Source organism: Lathyrus oleraceus, chromosome 3 (genome assembly GCF_024323335.1).
Source record: "Lathyrus oleraceus cultivar Zhongwan6 chromosome 3, CAAS_Psat_ZW6_1.0, whole genome shotgun sequence".
Taxonomy (NCBI): Eukaryota; Viridiplantae; Streptophyta; class Magnoliopsida; order Fabales; family Fabaceae; genus Lathyrus; species Lathyrus oleraceus.
Genome location: NC_066581.1, coordinates 141013476 through 141030805, shown reverse-complemented (window position 1 = coordinate 141030805; position 17330 = coordinate 141013476).

Genomic DNA, 17330 nt, shown 5'->3' with positions numbered 1-17330 from the left:
TATTCATTTGCAGTTTGGTTATCAAGGAAGAACCAGACCTGGCATAAGGCCTACTGTGTGAATGTCAAACTGGAGGTTATGACATTCATCATGGACAGTATATACTGAATAATAGACAGAGTGGTGTTCTGCTACACTTCAGTATGTTTCTTAGTTTGTTCTTCAAGAGGCTAACAGAACTAACTTGAGGCCAAATGTGTAAATGTCAAATTGGATACTTTGACATTTATTAATGTAAGTTGCTACTGTAGTATGGTCACTTTGGTCATGTACAGGTCAGCAAAATTGTACAGTCTGTTTTCTGGAAAAACAGACTCAGCATATGATCCTTGATGTCTAGCTGAATGTCGTGACATTCATTCCTGACAGCATATGCTATATTGTAGGTTGTTCAGTTTTCTGTTTCAGCTTTTTCTTAGGCTATTCTTCAGGAAGTCAACAGCTTAGAGAAAAACCAGGAAATCAACAACCAAGCTACATTTAATGAACCTAACAAATAGCCTATTTGTTAGTAACCTAGATATTGAATTTATGGGAACTCGCGTGACCTTAAATTCAGGAGAATACAAGTGCAAAAGCCCAGGTACTGAAATATAAAAGGAAGTCGTCCCTTCATTCAGTTTTGGGGATTTTGAGGCGTGAAGATTAAGTGTGTCCATCATACTTCACTGCTGTATTTTTGAGTCTTGTATTAGACATATCTTGTAAGCCAAGCCATTATCACGTTGATGATTGTTTTGGTATAGGGTGTTCATTGAGTTGTAAGAGTTGTGTCGCTCAAAGCTTTTAAGCGTGAGTGCTGTGTATCTTGATTAAAGCTGTGAAGCACAATCAAGAGTTGTTTGAAGTGTGACTTCAACGTTGTCTTTAATATTGATTAAAGGTAGTAATCACTGAGGTGATTGAGGGGGAGTGAGTAGGAACTCTGATCTTAGAGTAAGATTGAAATTGCATTGGGTAGGGATTAAGTGACAAGTTGTAAACGGGTGATTTTAGCTTTGAATTAATACTACTGATAGTGGACTTCCTCCCTGGCTTGGTAGCCCCCAGATGTAGGTCATGTTGGACTGAACTGGGTAAATAATTACTTGTGTTATTTACTGCACTTACTGTTAAGTTCTGCATAATTCTTGTCTGTGCAGAATTGGATGTCTTAACAACCCGTGTGACATCTACAGTCTGATAACTAGAATTTCAGTAAGTGAGAAATAAACCACTTATACAACAGAGGCAAACAGCACACAATAAAGCCACCACCCTTTGCATTCCTCATATGCAAAGAGAAATAGGTATCGCCCAACAGAGTCGGAACGGGATTAAGAGTAGAGAAAATCCTAATAGCGTTCACATCCACAAACTTGTCGATGTTGGGGAATAATACCAATCCATAGATGAGAAGTACAAATATGGCCTCAAAGGTGTCCTCACTCATGGCCTTCCCATACATAGTAGCTTGAGCAATGAGGAACTCAGAAGGGAGACCTTGAATTCCACCTTTGGTAGTCATATGAGCACCAACCAGAGATTCATCTATGTGTAACATGTCAGCTATCTCTTGAGAAGTAGGAATACTCTCCAAGCCACTGAACGGCAACTGGTTTAGAATAGGTATACCCACAAGATAAGCATACTCCTCAAGTGTAGGCAAAAGCTGAAAATCCGGAAACGTGAAGCAACGGTACAAAGGATCGTAAAACTGCACCAATACACTCATCAATCCTTCATCCACCTGAGTAGTCAGAAGAGGAAGAAGCTTCCCAAAACGAGCTTTGAAACCCAAAGGATCTAATACATAAGATGTCAAATTCCTTAACTCTTTCAAGTCTGGTTGTCTGAAACTGTACTTCTTTGTATTCCTTCTTTGTCTTTCCATGTCTGAAAATTTTGCAAATAAACCCCCTTAAGTTCCTTGAAAATTTTCTTATTATTTTGATGATATGAATGCAAATGGGTGCATGAATGCATGAATGCAACAATCACACTCAAGGATCAAGCAAAGCACACCAAACAAAGGTCATGGGATGGATCATGTTATCCTTAATATCGATCATCCATTTTGGTGGATTATGGTTTACACCTTATCAACACCCAAGTTCCATTGATATTAAGGATACCTGAACGGATCAACCATGAATCAAGGGTTTGTTGCAAGTCACGAGCATGGAGTTTAGGTTAAGAACCACCCAAAGGGAGTGTACTAAGGTTTAAACCTGCCAAACATGTTCTACAAAAGGTTCCCATAGTCATCATCCCATCTTTTGGATATTATCAGAGAACGACTACTCGTATTCCAAAAATATTCTCAAGAGAGACTCTTATGAGTGTAGTATCGCGTAACAATCGTATCAAATCTTACACTTGAACGACCTTCGCACTATATCCTAAGCATAGGTCAAGATGGGTTTGGTAAACTAAGGTCCTTGGCTTCTAAGGTCTATATTGGAAAAGTAATGTCTAACCACAACTTACTTGTGTGACATTATTGATCCCAACATAACCTCCACCAAGTGAATGGACTTGCGAGTCAACTTGCTAAGGAATAACTCCACACAAGTCGACAAGACTATGCCATTCTCCTATCCTAAGTGCACTCGAGTTCGGGTATAGAACTCATCTCACGAAGATCACCAAGCATACAAGGAATTAATATTCAAACAATTCAATCATTACATACAATACAGTAATCCCAAATTGCACAAAAATATGTCACAAAAAAATATACAATACAATACAACAAATATGAAAAGTAGGCAAAACCCACTAGGATTTCCCCTCCCCAGCAGAGTTGCCACTTTTCTGTAGCGGGATATTCGTTACCATTAGAGATATTGACTAAATCCAAGGTAAATCATACAAGTCGAGTCGCCACCGCACTTCTATTTATCCAAAGGAATGGTTAGAAAGCGAGCAAAAACCTAAAAGTTTTATCGAATCAAAAGCTAGTAAAAATGTCAGAGATCTGGGTAAGAGGGTTGGTTATGCAATGGGAAGGTGTTAGGCACCCAAAGCATCCTAGGTACTCCTAGGGAGCCCTTTTCACATTTGTTGTAAGGTTGTTGTTTTTTTTTTTGTGAAAATTTATTTGTGCAAACATGATTGAAGGGATGAGAAAAGAATATACAAATTTATTTACATTTTGTGTTTGAATGGATGAACCCATTGCCTACGTACCATCTTAAAAAAAAGATTAGGATCAAAACCTCGTAGTTCGGGGTAAAAAAATTCAAAAAAAAGTTGGTGAATTGATTGGTCCAAAAACCTTAAGGTCTTTTGTTATCAAAGGGAGAAAACTCAACCTAAAACCACAAATCCACCATGTGAGGATAGCTTCAACATGCTAGTGAGGGGTTAACCCTATAATAAGCATGGAAGACTCATTGTCCATCACTAAGGATAAAGGTGAGTATTATATCTACCTCAAGGATAATTCAAACCTAATAGCTAATGGTTATAAAAAAAGGGGTTGATTAAGAAGGTGGCCATTGAAACCACAAAAAGTATTTGAATGGGTTATATTTACCAATTAAAAGGATTTACAAAAATATGGTTAAAGTGGATTAAAAGGTTCAATTCAGAATAAGTGTTATGAAAAATAAGTTTTGAAAATCAAAAGCATAAGGCTTAGGTTTCTAATGTTGAAAACAAAAGTTATTGGTTGCACAAAAAGTTTTGGCTTGGGTTAGAATGGGGAAAAAAAATAAGGGTTAAATTCCTAAACATACAAGAGATAAGGGAAAAGAAAATAAAACCACATTAGGAGCTCCCCTCTTGAGATCATATTGATGATCCAAGTAGCTCCCATCCTTTGGAATGAGCAGTCACAAACAAATATCTCAAGCCATTAAGCACAGGTAATCGGAATAAACCTCCAGGGGGTATCCCACAAATAAAGTGGAACATCAGGCCATCTCTGCAAGAGTCATGTGAGCCCTCACAAAAAAACTCAACAAACAATTTAGAGAAAAAAAAATAGGGTAATCAAGGGTTGCCCCCAAATCAAAATGTAACCACATGAATCATGCCATTAAAATTCACAAAAAAAAGCTCACAAAAAGCAACCAAGGGCAGGAGGCCTAAACCTCTTGTCAAACACATACATTAAAAGGGAATCAAAAAATTTCAGGTTGAAAGTATAAAGTAGTGGAAATAGGGCATACCTGATTGGGGAGGATCGATTGAAATTGAGTTGCACCCGTGAGGTTTGCAGAGCAATCTGAGGGTTTGCCTCTGGAGGTTGCTCTGAACTCTGTCAGCTCTTCTCTCACTTTCTTTTTCCTGCCAGGGTAATAGGAATGGAATGTCCTTTTGTTTCACTGAAACTCTGAATTTATAACCTGGTTTTTGTGGACCTATGGGCTCAAATGAGAGAGGCCCAAGTCCAAAATTTTTTGTTATATTTTATTTATTTATTTATTAAATTTTTTATTTATTTATTTTTAATTTTATTTATTTATTTATTTATTTACTTATTTATTTATTTATTTTCTTTTTTTTCTTTTTTTTTCTTTTTTTTTAGTAAACAAAAGTAAGAGAAACAATGATGTATAATTCAAGCATGGTTGGTGATCTCAAACCAATCACAAGGAGTCCCACCCAAAGGCAAAGGGAACCAAGATGCTCATGATCCTTGAGGCTATGCAAATGCAATATTATGATGCCATGAGGGATCTTAGGGTCAAAATTGGGGTCTTACAGTCCCCAATCAACATGGAAGTGAGTTTTAATGGAATATAGGAGCATCATTTTTGGATCTGTTATAGTGCAGTGATTGGAAAATCTCGGCACAACAACATATACCAGAAAATAGTGCAACATTCTATCATCAATAGAAAACTTTGCTGGGGACCAGTAGACACGCTCCGGGTTATCTCCTCCTAAACTCTTCTTCCTCTTGTTATAAAATTGATGTTCGGATAACCGACTTAAACTATAGTAAAAAACATGTTTGCTATAGTTTTCCCATGGAAAAATTGTCCCAACAAATTTGTGACCACCAGGAGGGATTTCAAAAATAGCACAAATATCAGATGCAGATAAGGAGATTGGGACTCCCTTCACCACATATGTTAATTTCCCTTTCTTCTTCACCATGTTGGAGTAGAACACCTTAACCAATTCAGGGTAAAAATTTGTATGGCAACCAATGAGGTCACTCAAACCCAATTCCTCAAAGACAGTAGGAAAGGTAAACACATAATCAGGAAAAGTATCAAAAGTGCTATACTTAGCCTTCATGATTTTCTTTTGGAAGAAAAAGGTCTCCTACCTTTTCTGTTGACTCTTTGTAGTGAAAAGCCTTGATAAATCAAGGGAGCCTCTAGAAGAAGAAGCTTTGCCTTTACCTTTGCCTTTGGATGAAAGTTGAGATACCATGAAAATTTCTTGGAGTGAGAAACAAAAGATGAAGCAAAAACCCTTTGAAGAGAAGTGTATAGTCGTGTGAATGCTGGATTGTTGTTTGATGAGAGATGTGGCTTTATGGTGGTGGAGTGTAGTAATGAGAAGCAAGTAGTTAGACCAAGAAAATTAAAAGGCAATGAAAGAAAATAAAGTGACATAAAGAGAAGGAATATCTTGGTAAATGGCATTTACTAGAGAATAAGAAAAGGAGAAGGAATAGGAGAAAAGGAGGGAAAGGATAAAATAATAGTAAATGCAATAGGAAGAATGTATCAGTAAAATCAGAAATCACATGGCCATAATTAAATAAAATTTGGAAGAGAATCATGCGCATGCTTAACAAATAAAACAAAAAATTTAATGACCAATCGATTGACATGCAAGGACCAATCGATTGGTAATGTGAGAAAGTTGAAAAATAACGAAGACCAATCGATTGATGTGGGAGATGCAATTGATTGGTTGAAAAAAATTAAAAAAATAGGGAACCAATCGATTGATTCAAACATGTAATGGATTGTAAAAACTTTATGTAAAATGAAATCTGAGAAATTAAGAGGGACCAATCGATGGACACCCTACCATCAATCGATTGACACCAATTTTTTTTTTGAAAAATACTTAAATTAACACATAAACAAGCATACTTATCATAATAAAAACATTTTTAGTAGCTGTAAATAATTAATTACTAAATATTAAAAGAAAGAGTGCATCTTTTAAATTTTGATGTTATTTTGATGAGTTATATATCACACTCATCTAGAATCCCAAGTTCCCTTCGAATTTTGTAAAATGGTTCTCGCGCCAAAGGTTTTGTGAAGATGTCGGCAAGTTGATTATGAGTATCCACAAATGTGACTTCGACATCTCCTTGAAGCACATGATCACGAAGAAAATGATGTCGAATATCAATGTGTTTGGTTCTTGAGTGCATGGCCGGATTCTTTGTAATGTTTATCGCACTTGTGTTGTCACAAAGAAGAGGAATGCATCCAAGACCGAGTCCGTAGTCACGAAGTTGTTGCTTAAGCCAAAGTATTTGAGCGCAACAGCTACCTGCTGCTATGTATTCCGCTTCGGCAGTGCTTAGAGAAACACACGCTTGTTTCTTGCAAGCCCACGATACTAATGCATTTCCAAGGATGTGACATGTACCACTAGTACTTTTTCGATCAGTTTTACATCATGCATAATCAACGTCAGAATAACCAACTAATTTGAAAATACTACCTTTAGGATACCATAGGCTGACATTTGTTGTCCCCTTGAGATCTTCATGATGCTCTTAACAACGGTGATATGTGATTCTTTCGGATTTTCTTGAAAACGAGCACAAAGACACACACTAAACATAATATCAGGACGACTTGCCGTCAAATAAAGTAAGGAACCAATCATACCTCGATACTTTGTTATATCAATCGAAACACCTGATTCATCTTGATCAACATAAGATCCGGATCCCATCGGAGTAGACATTGCCTTGCAACTATCCATGTCGAATCTTTTTTAACAACTCTTTATAGTACTTTGATTGGTTGATGAAGATGTCATCCTTCAGTTGCTTAATTTGAAGTCCAAGAAAATAATTCATTTTACCCATCATGGACATTTCGAATTCTCCTTGCATCATTGATGAAAATTCTTCACATATGTCTTTGTTTGTTGATCCGAATATGATGTCGTCAACATAGACTTGAATCAATAAAGTGTTACCTTTAATTTTCTTAATAAACAAGGTTTTGTCGATTTTACCTTTTTCAAATCCCTTTTCACAAAGAAAGTTGCTGAGACGATCATACCATGCTCTAGGTGCTTGCTTTAGGCCATAAAGATCTTTCCTCAATTTGAAAACATGTGAAGGATTTTTGGAGTATTCAAAGACCGAGGGTTGTTTGACATAGACTTTTTCATTGATGTAGCCATTCAAGAATGCGCTCTTGACATCCATTTGAAATAATTGAAAATTTAATGAACATGCATAAGCAAGTAATAAACGGATAGCTTCTAACCTTGCAACTGGAGCGAATGTTTCTTCAAAATCAATGCCTTCCTCTTGATTGTATCCTTGGGACACCATCTTGCTTTATTTCGAACAATTATACCATTCTCATCAAGCTTGTTCTTAAACACCCATCTGGTACCTATGATGTGTTTATCACTTGGCCTAGGGACAAGTTCCCAAACTTGATTCCTTTCGAATTGGTTTAACTCTTTTTGCATAGCAATTATCCATTGGTCGTCACTTAAGGCTTCATCAACCTTGGAAGGTTCAATTTGTGAAACAAAAGCCATATTTAAGCATGCATCTTTGAGATTTAATCTAGTTGCAACACCTTAACTGATATCACCAATGACTTTATCAATTGGATGATCCGGATGAGTTCTCCATTCCTTAGGTAGATCATTATCATTTGCTTCTTGCTCATCTTGATGTTTTGGTTGATCATCATTGTTTCCACTTGAAGTATCTATTTGAGGGACTTCTACAATATCATCATCATCATCACACAAAACAATATCCTCCTTGGAGGGGTTAGATTCATCGAAAGTAACATGCATTGATTCTTCAATTTTTAAAGTTCTTTTATTATATATTCTAAAAGAGTTACTAGTAAGAGAATATCCAAGAAATATACCTTCGTCGGACTTCTCATCGAACTTCCCTAGATTGTCTTTGTCATTGTTGAGGACCAAGCATTTGCATCCAAAAATGTGAAAGTAAGATATGTTGGGTTTCCTTCCTTTGAAGAGTTCATACGAAGTCTTTTTCAAGACATATCTAATAATAATTCTATTACTTACATAGCATGCCGTGCTTACCGCATCTACCCAAAAGTACTTTGGAAGATTTAAGTCCCTTAGCATTGTTCGTGCAAGTTCCATAAGTGACCTATTCTTTCTCTCCACCACTCCATTTTTTTGAGGAGTCCTTGGTGCCAAGAAATTATGAAAGATTCCATGTTCTTCGCAAAACTCTTCGAAGGAGGCATTTTGGAATTCTCTACCATGGTCGCTTCTTATGGAGGCAATAGTTAGCGGTTTCTCATTTTGGATTTTTTTCGCATATTTCTTGAACGCCTTGAATGCATCATTTTTCTGTACTAAGAAGAAAGTCCAAGTGTATCTAGAGAAATCATCAACAATAACTAAAGCATATACATTACCTCCGAAGCTTCTTGTTCTTGATGGACCAAATAAGTCCATATGCAACAATTGTGGTGGCCTTGTAGTGGACACCACATTCTTTGATGTGAAAGTTGATTTGGTTTCTTTCCCCTTCTGACATGCATCATAAAGCCTATCTTTGACGAATTTTATCTTGGGCAAACCAATAACAAGATCATGCTTTATAAGCTTATTCAAATGTTCCATATGAATATGTGCAAATCTTTTATGCCACAACCATGACTCATTATTGTTTGCCATAAGACATTTTACCTTCAAAGAAACATCATCAAGGGAAATCATAAATATGTTATTAGTTCTTGTACCTTTGAGTTTTACCTCATGAGAGACTTCATCTTCAATCAAGCATTCATATTTGGTGAACTTGATTTTGAAGCCCTTGTCGCAAAGTTGGCTAATACTTAGAAGATTATGCTTTAGTCCTTCGACATAAAGGACATCTTCAATAGATGTGAAAGGTGGTGATCCAACTTTGCCTATGCCAAGAATTCTTCCTTTGTTGTTATCACTATATGTGACATAACCCTTGGCCTTTAATGCTAGATTTGAAAATTTATTAATATCTCCCGTCATATGCTTGGAACAACCACTGTCAAGATACCAGAGGTTTGAAGTGGTTTTCAAGCATACCTACAAAAAAGAATTAAGTTTTTTTAGGTACCCAAATTGCTTTGTATCCTTCATAATTAGTGCCTTTCTTTACCCATACATAATGCCCACTTGCTACGCTGAAATTTCTAACATAGCACGCATTTGGTGTATGGCCAATTATTCCGCAATAAAACCAGGTAGGTTAAAAGTTGCTTATATATCTAGGAACATAAGATTTATTTTTAGGAAATATTTTCTTTTTAGGATAGTGATGAACAACTTTGGGACTGTTTACTTTCTCTTTGGATGGTTGATCCTTAGCCTTAACAAAAATGGTTTTACTTGTACTTAGTTTGGAAAATTTTGAGTAACCAAGACCACTTTTATCATTTGAATATCTTTGTTGGCTAAGGACGCCTTCTAATCCAATTTGTCCTTTTTCATATCTTTCAAGAACTCTTTTTAGTTGGACAATTTGGAAAGAAAGTGACTCACAGTTTTTACATGCAAAATTCTGTTTTTCACTAATCATCTTTCGTTTTTCATCGTTGACATCTTTTTCAATTGTCACGATTTTTCCTTCTAAAGATAAAATTGTTTTATTTTGAGATGATATAGTTTTATACATAATTTTTCATTCTTCAAGAAGTTCATTTATAGCACCTTGTACATCACTATCGAAAAGAGAGAAGTTGCTACTAACCTTATCTTCTTCATCGTCGGAGTGGTGTGAAGCCATTAATGCTAAGTTTGCACATTTGTTGCTTTCCGATTCGGACGAAGAACTTATCTCATTATCTTCCCATGCAACATACACCTTTTTTTCTTGAAATCCTTCTTGCCTTTAAAGCCTCCTTTCTTTGAGAGTCTCGGACAATCTAGCTTTATATGACCTTGCTTTCCACATTCATAACATGTGACTTCTTGTGTGGAAGTGGAAGCCTCCCTTTTCCTAAAATGTTTATTTCTTTTAGAATGAAAAGGTTTGTCATTTTTACCAAAAAACTTACCAAGCCTTTTAACAAGGAGCATGAAATTTTCATCTTCCTCCAATGCGGCCTCATCTTTTTCTTCCTTTGATTCAACTTTTAAAGCAATTCCTTTGGATTTCTTTTCCTGATTTTCATGATTTTCAAGTCCTCCAAGTTCAAGTTCATGTTCTTGGAGTTTTCTGAATAACGATGCGGATGTCATTGTAGAAAGGCTTTTCTTCTCCGATATGGCCGTAACTTTAGGTTGCCATTCTCTCGTCAAGGATCGTAGCACTTTAAGGTTGAGATCATCATTTGTGAAGGTCTTTCCAAGAGCGATTAAGTGATTCGTTAAGTGAACAAATCTTTTCTATAAAGCAACGACAGATTCTCCGGGAGGCATTCTGAATATTTCGTATTCTTGACTCAATGTATTTAATCTGGATCTTTTGACTTCAGTGGTTCCTTCGTGAGTCTCCACCAAAGTATCCCATATTTCTTTCGCAGATTTGCATTGAGATATGCGGAAGAACTCGTCCATACTTAATGCACTTTGAAGAATGTTGGTGGCCTTCTTCTCATTAAGTATTTTCTTCTTATCGTCTTCATCATACGAACTTTTGATCTTTGGGGTGCCAACACCATTGATCACACTTGTCAGATTACGCTGACCATTTTCTACGGTTTCCTAGATACCATCTCCTTGTGCTTCTAAATGTGCTTTCATACAGATTTTCCAGAAATCAAAATATTCTCCAGAAAATAAAGGTGGTTTGTTGCTACTAACTCCATCCTTAAACACCGGGTTTGCGCTTGCGGAAGCCATTGTCTAGATCTGTGGAGCAAGTTACCAGAACCTGCTCTGATGCCAAATGTAAGTTAGGAATGAGACTAAGAGGGGGGGGGGTGAATTAGGACTTTTAGAAATTTAATCGGATTTGGTGGATAAGGTTCTTTTCTTTTCTAGATTGGTATGATGTTGAAAGCGATAAAGAGCAGAAAGTAAAGAACACCAAGAATTATACTAGTTCCCCTCATAACTTGAGAGTACTCCAGTCCCCTTACAATGTGTAAGAGATTTTATTATTGTTAGATCTCCTAAAGCAACCCTCTAACTAAGTAATCAAGAACAATCCTCTTGAAAACTTAACTCACAACAAAATAAAACAATCCTTCCTTTTCTTGATACTTATATCCAACAATCCTGGATCATAAGCAATACACCTAAAACCAAACAATCCTTGGTACTTAGGATTTTACAAAGTAATTGAATGAATATATGAATAATTGTATTAGACAAGACTTTAATAAATTGATTAGAATCTTCTTCTCTTTCAATATGAAAGTTCAAAACAAAATAATCTCTAAGTGCTCAAGAGTACTTTTGAAGAAAATGATATTAAAATTCTTTTTCAAAAGTATCTTAAATATGAGAAATAGATGAAAATGAATGTATAAATATTTTGCAAATTGATTTGAAAGAGGTGAATTTTATAATGAAAATATAAGGATTATTTATAATATGAATGCATCCCTTCAATCATAACATGGCAATGGTTAAAATGGAAATCAGAGAATTGATCATGAAAAGATGCAAGCTTTTACCATGAAAAGTTATGATGAAATGGTGCAAGGAATGGTGAAATAATTTTTTTAGATTTTTCAAAATATTTCCAGCATCAATCGATTAACACACATAACCAATCGATTGACATAACCAAAAAATTGAAAAAATACACTAAGATCAATCGATTGACATACATCATCAATCGATTGACATACAACATCAATCAATTGGTCCAGCTTTAAAAACGAAAAATTCTAAAATAGAAATTTTGATCAATTGATTGTAGTAAGGCATCAACCGATTGACATGACCAAAATATTGAAAAATTTCTAAGTTAAAAAACTTTTGAACATGCAATTTTTAAATATTATTTTAAAATAAATAATCATGATAGAAAAGATTTAGAATGATTATTTTAATGTATGATAAAACTTTTGAGCACTAGGAGTATATTGTCAAGAATTTCACATACCTTTACTAGATCCATGAAAAACTTGAGCAATGTTGAAATGATCTTCTTTTTCCATTCTTTTGTTATGGAGAGCTTGATATGTTGTCTTCATCAAAATCTTGTAGGAAGCTTGTCTTCACAAATATGACCAAAGTTTTATGCATTCTAAACATGAGAAATACAATCATGAAGGAAACTCACCAAATCGAAATAAATACATAAATGAAAGCGATAATACAAGCAACAAAATAACCGGATAGAGAGACATGCAACTACAATATGAACCTGAATCCTTACTCTATTCGGAATTGGGAAATAACACGGTCTTATCAAAACAATTTATGCCAATATGGTTGAACTCTAACCAATTCATTCCCAAAACAAAATCTAGTTGACTTAGGGGCAAATATATCAAGTCAACTCCAAAATCTTTACCATATATGGATACGGGAAAATTAAGACAAACCAACGAAGTAGTCATAAAACCATTGGTAAGGGTATCAATGACCATATTACCCTTCATAGGAGACACTACCAAATTCAACTTGACAACACAGTCATAAGATATGAACGAATGTGTCACACCCATATCAATGATAGCAATCAAAGGGACACCATTTATGAACCACATACCTCGAATGAAAGAGACCTTAGTACCACTAATAGCAAAGACTTTTCCCATTGGTCCAACAATTCTGACCTACAGTCGGTTCCTTCCATAGGTTTTGATAATAAGTGATGATGTGACCTTGCTTTCCACATATGAAAAAGGCCGAAGCGGTATTCTTGCACTCAAAGACATGATGACCTACCTTCCCACACCTAAAACAATTTTGGGTAAAGGGAGTGGATCCCCACTAATTCCTTTCCCAGTTGCAGCTTTCTGATTTACTTTGACACCTGGATTGCATACGACTTGCCACGATTATGATTAGAAAACTTCTTCTCACTCAAAACATTATAATGAGTAGATGTAGCTCTGTTGTTTTCTTCATAGATCCTGCATTTGTTAACTAGCACTAAGGAACGATAAATCTCTTGATAACCAATAAACTGCTTGATCTCTGGACATAACCTATTCTTAAACTTCACACACTTAGACCCTTTAGCGTCTACACCATTATGCTGCAGAAAATATCTGGATAACTCCTCAAAGTTGGTTGCATAGTCAGCCACATATATGTTGCTCTGCTTTAGCTCAAAGGACTCAATCTCCTTCTGTTTACAGACATCATCTGGAAAGTACTTGTCCAAAAACTCACTTTTGAAATTATTCCAAGTGATAGCAGTTGTAGCAGCTTACGATCTCAGACGGATATTCTCCTACCATGATTCAACTTCTTCAGACAACATATGAGATCCAAACAACACTTTATGCGCATCAGTACATGCCATGCCTCTAAAATCTTCTCAATCTCATAGATCCAAGTCTGGGAACCTTCAGGGTTATACCTCCCCTTGAATGTAGGTGGGTTGTTCTTCTGGAATTTTCCCAGCCCACGAAACTCATCAGCTTCACCATTCTAAGCCTGATTAGCACGTAAAGCTTCATTAGCTTGAGCCATTGCCTTGAGAGCATCAACAATCAGACAATCGTTTTTGCCATCCATTTCTTCATGTATAACTATCCATCAATAAGTTAACTAGTCGCAACACTAAACCAATGGTGATTATGGGAAACAAACAACAGTGACATGGTCAACACACATGCCGTGCGCAAGGGTACTAAAAATTCTCAACACCTAAGGCTGAATAGACCAATAAGACTCTGATACTAACTATGTAACACCCTAAAACCTCAAATATAATTTATAGAATAGTCCAGAAAATATGAAGATAACAACTACGGTGTCACATTAACAACTTCAAACTTTAATTCCATAAGGGAGGAATTTTAATTAAAAAAACATAACATTAATAACTTAGTCATTCAAATAACTTAAAACAATAAAGCATATCAAGGTAATTTATTTAACACAAGTTAAAGACGTAGCAAAACCCAACCCGATGTTTCAATATCAGAGTGACACCAGATACAAAACTAAACAACCGATAAATATACGGCGAACATAAGAAAAACCTTATATCTATATTGAACACAAGGCATAGAATGTGTCACCCTTATATTGTCCAATATTATATTCCTTGATCCCCGAGTATACTTGATAACAATAAATAATCTCAACACCTCATATTGATTTATTTGAGTATGACCATGCATTTTACAGTCATACTCGATCAAGGAACCCATAGATATTTCTCCCATAGATGAAGGAGGTAAAAATCCCATCTAGGTCACTCATGTCGCTCAACATGATTTGTAGAGTACCCATCAACCATATTTATGATCATCTTGTTACGAACAACATTTGATTGGTAATAAAGTACTCGACTCCATATTTAGGGTCCATAGTTATTTTTGGTCGAAGGGTTGTATACACATGTCGTACCTCAAAATATATGATCCTTCGCGAAGTGCATCGCACACTCGCATAAAAATATTGTTCGAACAAAGTCGTCACCAAACTTTATTTATTACAATGAAGGAATAGAAGAATATCTATAAAACCTTTGAAAAAACACATTTTCATCGCAACCATATTTGGGTTCGGGAGTTGATTACGCAAAGGGAATATATGAGCACCCCTCACGTCCGGTGTACTCAACGGGAACCTTTTAGTTAAATTTGCAATTTAGATGTTAGCTTATGTTATTTGTTTTCTTCGAATTATTAAAAGTGAAAAGAGAAAAAGAAAAGGGGTTACAATTTTTTTTATTAGGGTGTCTGACGAGAATGCGGGTCTCATTCCTACTTATCTTCAGGTGCGATGGAGAACTCAATGCATATGTAGTTTTGGGTAGAAAATGTTTGTTTGTTGGTTGATTTTAGCAAAAAAATATTTTATGTCAATCAACGGAAAACATTACTTACCAAAAATAGGTGAGAAGTGGACGTTTGCATCATATTGAATGGATTTACAAATCAACATCCACGAGAAAACGCCACTTATCTCAACCCAAACGATTGTGGACGAAGCATTGTCTCGAGACAAAATGTATTTCGTTTATGAGAAGGGTTTGAAGATCGCACGACGGTGAGAAAAAAGTTTGATTGGTTGGATGTTTTTTAAGTGAATGAAGAATGCTCGATGAGGATGAGACATAAGCCTCGAGATCAATCATTCGGGGTTCCACCAGAATTCCAGATTCTAACGCTCCTTTTTCATTCATGGTTTTTAAGAAATTTGTTTGATGGACAATCAACGCTTGATAAGAACAAGACGTGTGTCTCGGGATCAATTGTTCAAGGGTTCCATCGGAATGCTAGACTCCAATGGTTCTTTTTAGTCCAAGTGTATTAAGTGTTTTAGGAGCGAAAAAAAAAGAATGAATGGATAACCCAAAAATGTGTGCCTCGGGACTGATCATTCAAGGGTTTCATTGGAATGTGAGATTCCAATGTTCCTCTTCTTTCGCGTTTGTTATAAAAATATTTGAATATTGTGTTTGGTTTAAGAAAAGTCACTCAATATTTGATCAAGGTTTGACTCGTGTAAGTGTGAAATGATTTAAAAATAATATGAGATAACTTGAGTATTGTGAGGTTTTAAAACGAACATAACGTTGATCAAGTGTTTGTTCTTATTTTGAAAAGTCAATTTTATTATGGATTCATTCCTTATTATCTTATGATTAGAGGTCTATATGCAAAAATACAATCAAATATGATGTCCAACCATCCAAAAATTCAAATAGCAAAAAAAATTATATAAGCATACACTCAATCATAGATCAAACTAAACCAACCATGATTTAAACTATTGTTAAGCGATAAGTCTTAAAAGAAAATTACTGGACTTTTGAAAAATGTAAATAAAACTAAACTTTTTATTTTATTTTTTTGTTTTTTATGAAGTGAAATAATTAAAAACAAATATTCTTTCATTTCGATTTTAATAAAGTGAAATAATAAAAAATAATAAAAACAAATATTACTAACATGACTTTATTTGATGAATAAAAAAAATCTTTTTTAAATCAAGTGTCTCTTATTCTTTCTTTAAAAAAAAACTAAAGACTAACTTAAATAAAAAACAAATAATAAAAAAAGAATGAAAATGAGTCAACCAAGGGGGAGAGGCGCTGCTAAAGCAGGATTGTGAGGCCCAAGATTTGAGAGAGAGAGAGAGAGAGGCCCAAGACGAATAAGTGGGCGCGGGTCTAGAAATCCGAGTTGGACCTCAACCGACCCGGCCCAAAGCAAACAAAAACAAATGGAACTTGATTGAACCCTAATAATGACAGAGTCTGTCGTTCCCAAATCTTCTTCCACTTTCATCAACTTCTGAAACAAAGCAACACACTAAGAATGAAACTCAACCACAATGATCGAATCACCCTAAATTAGTTTGAAATCACCCTATTTCAGTTTAAAAAATCCCTCTCTCTCTCTCTCTCTCAGTTTGAAATCCAACATCTTGGTTCAAAATCAAACGTTCTCGGTTCAGAGTCAAACGTTCTCAGCTCAAAATCTCCCTCACATATCACCAAAACCTCTTATTCAAACGCAAATAGAGCTTGTTGAAAATCAAACAATTAAAAGGAAAAACATCATATCGAGCACCAAAATAAGGAAAATATTCAATTACAAACTATAACACAACCCAAAGCAAAATTTCAAATTCAAAAAAAGAAGAAGAGGAAAGGCAAAACAAATTTACTGCAGTAACATAATATGAGAACACCACTATTACTATGAGAATACTGACACTTACATAACATACTATGTAGTATTCTCATGGCGTGAGGCAATTTAATATAGATATTATTCATAATATGTATACCTATTTGAAGGCTTGATATCTCATATTTATGACTCGAGAGACACAATCATCAACTCACATAATAAATAGTCTATATGCATCACTGTTGTCCTTTGTGACAGTAAAATTTGACTATATAAAATTTAAGAATAACGTCCTTATTTTTAATGATGTCTCACGATTAAATCACACTTACTAGATCATTAAACACTAATTATTTTAAGAACTTTATTATGTCATATACACATAACATAATAAATATAATGTCTAATAAGTATATATATTAACAAATAATATATATCAATGTAATGATACAAAAGTAAATACATCTCTTT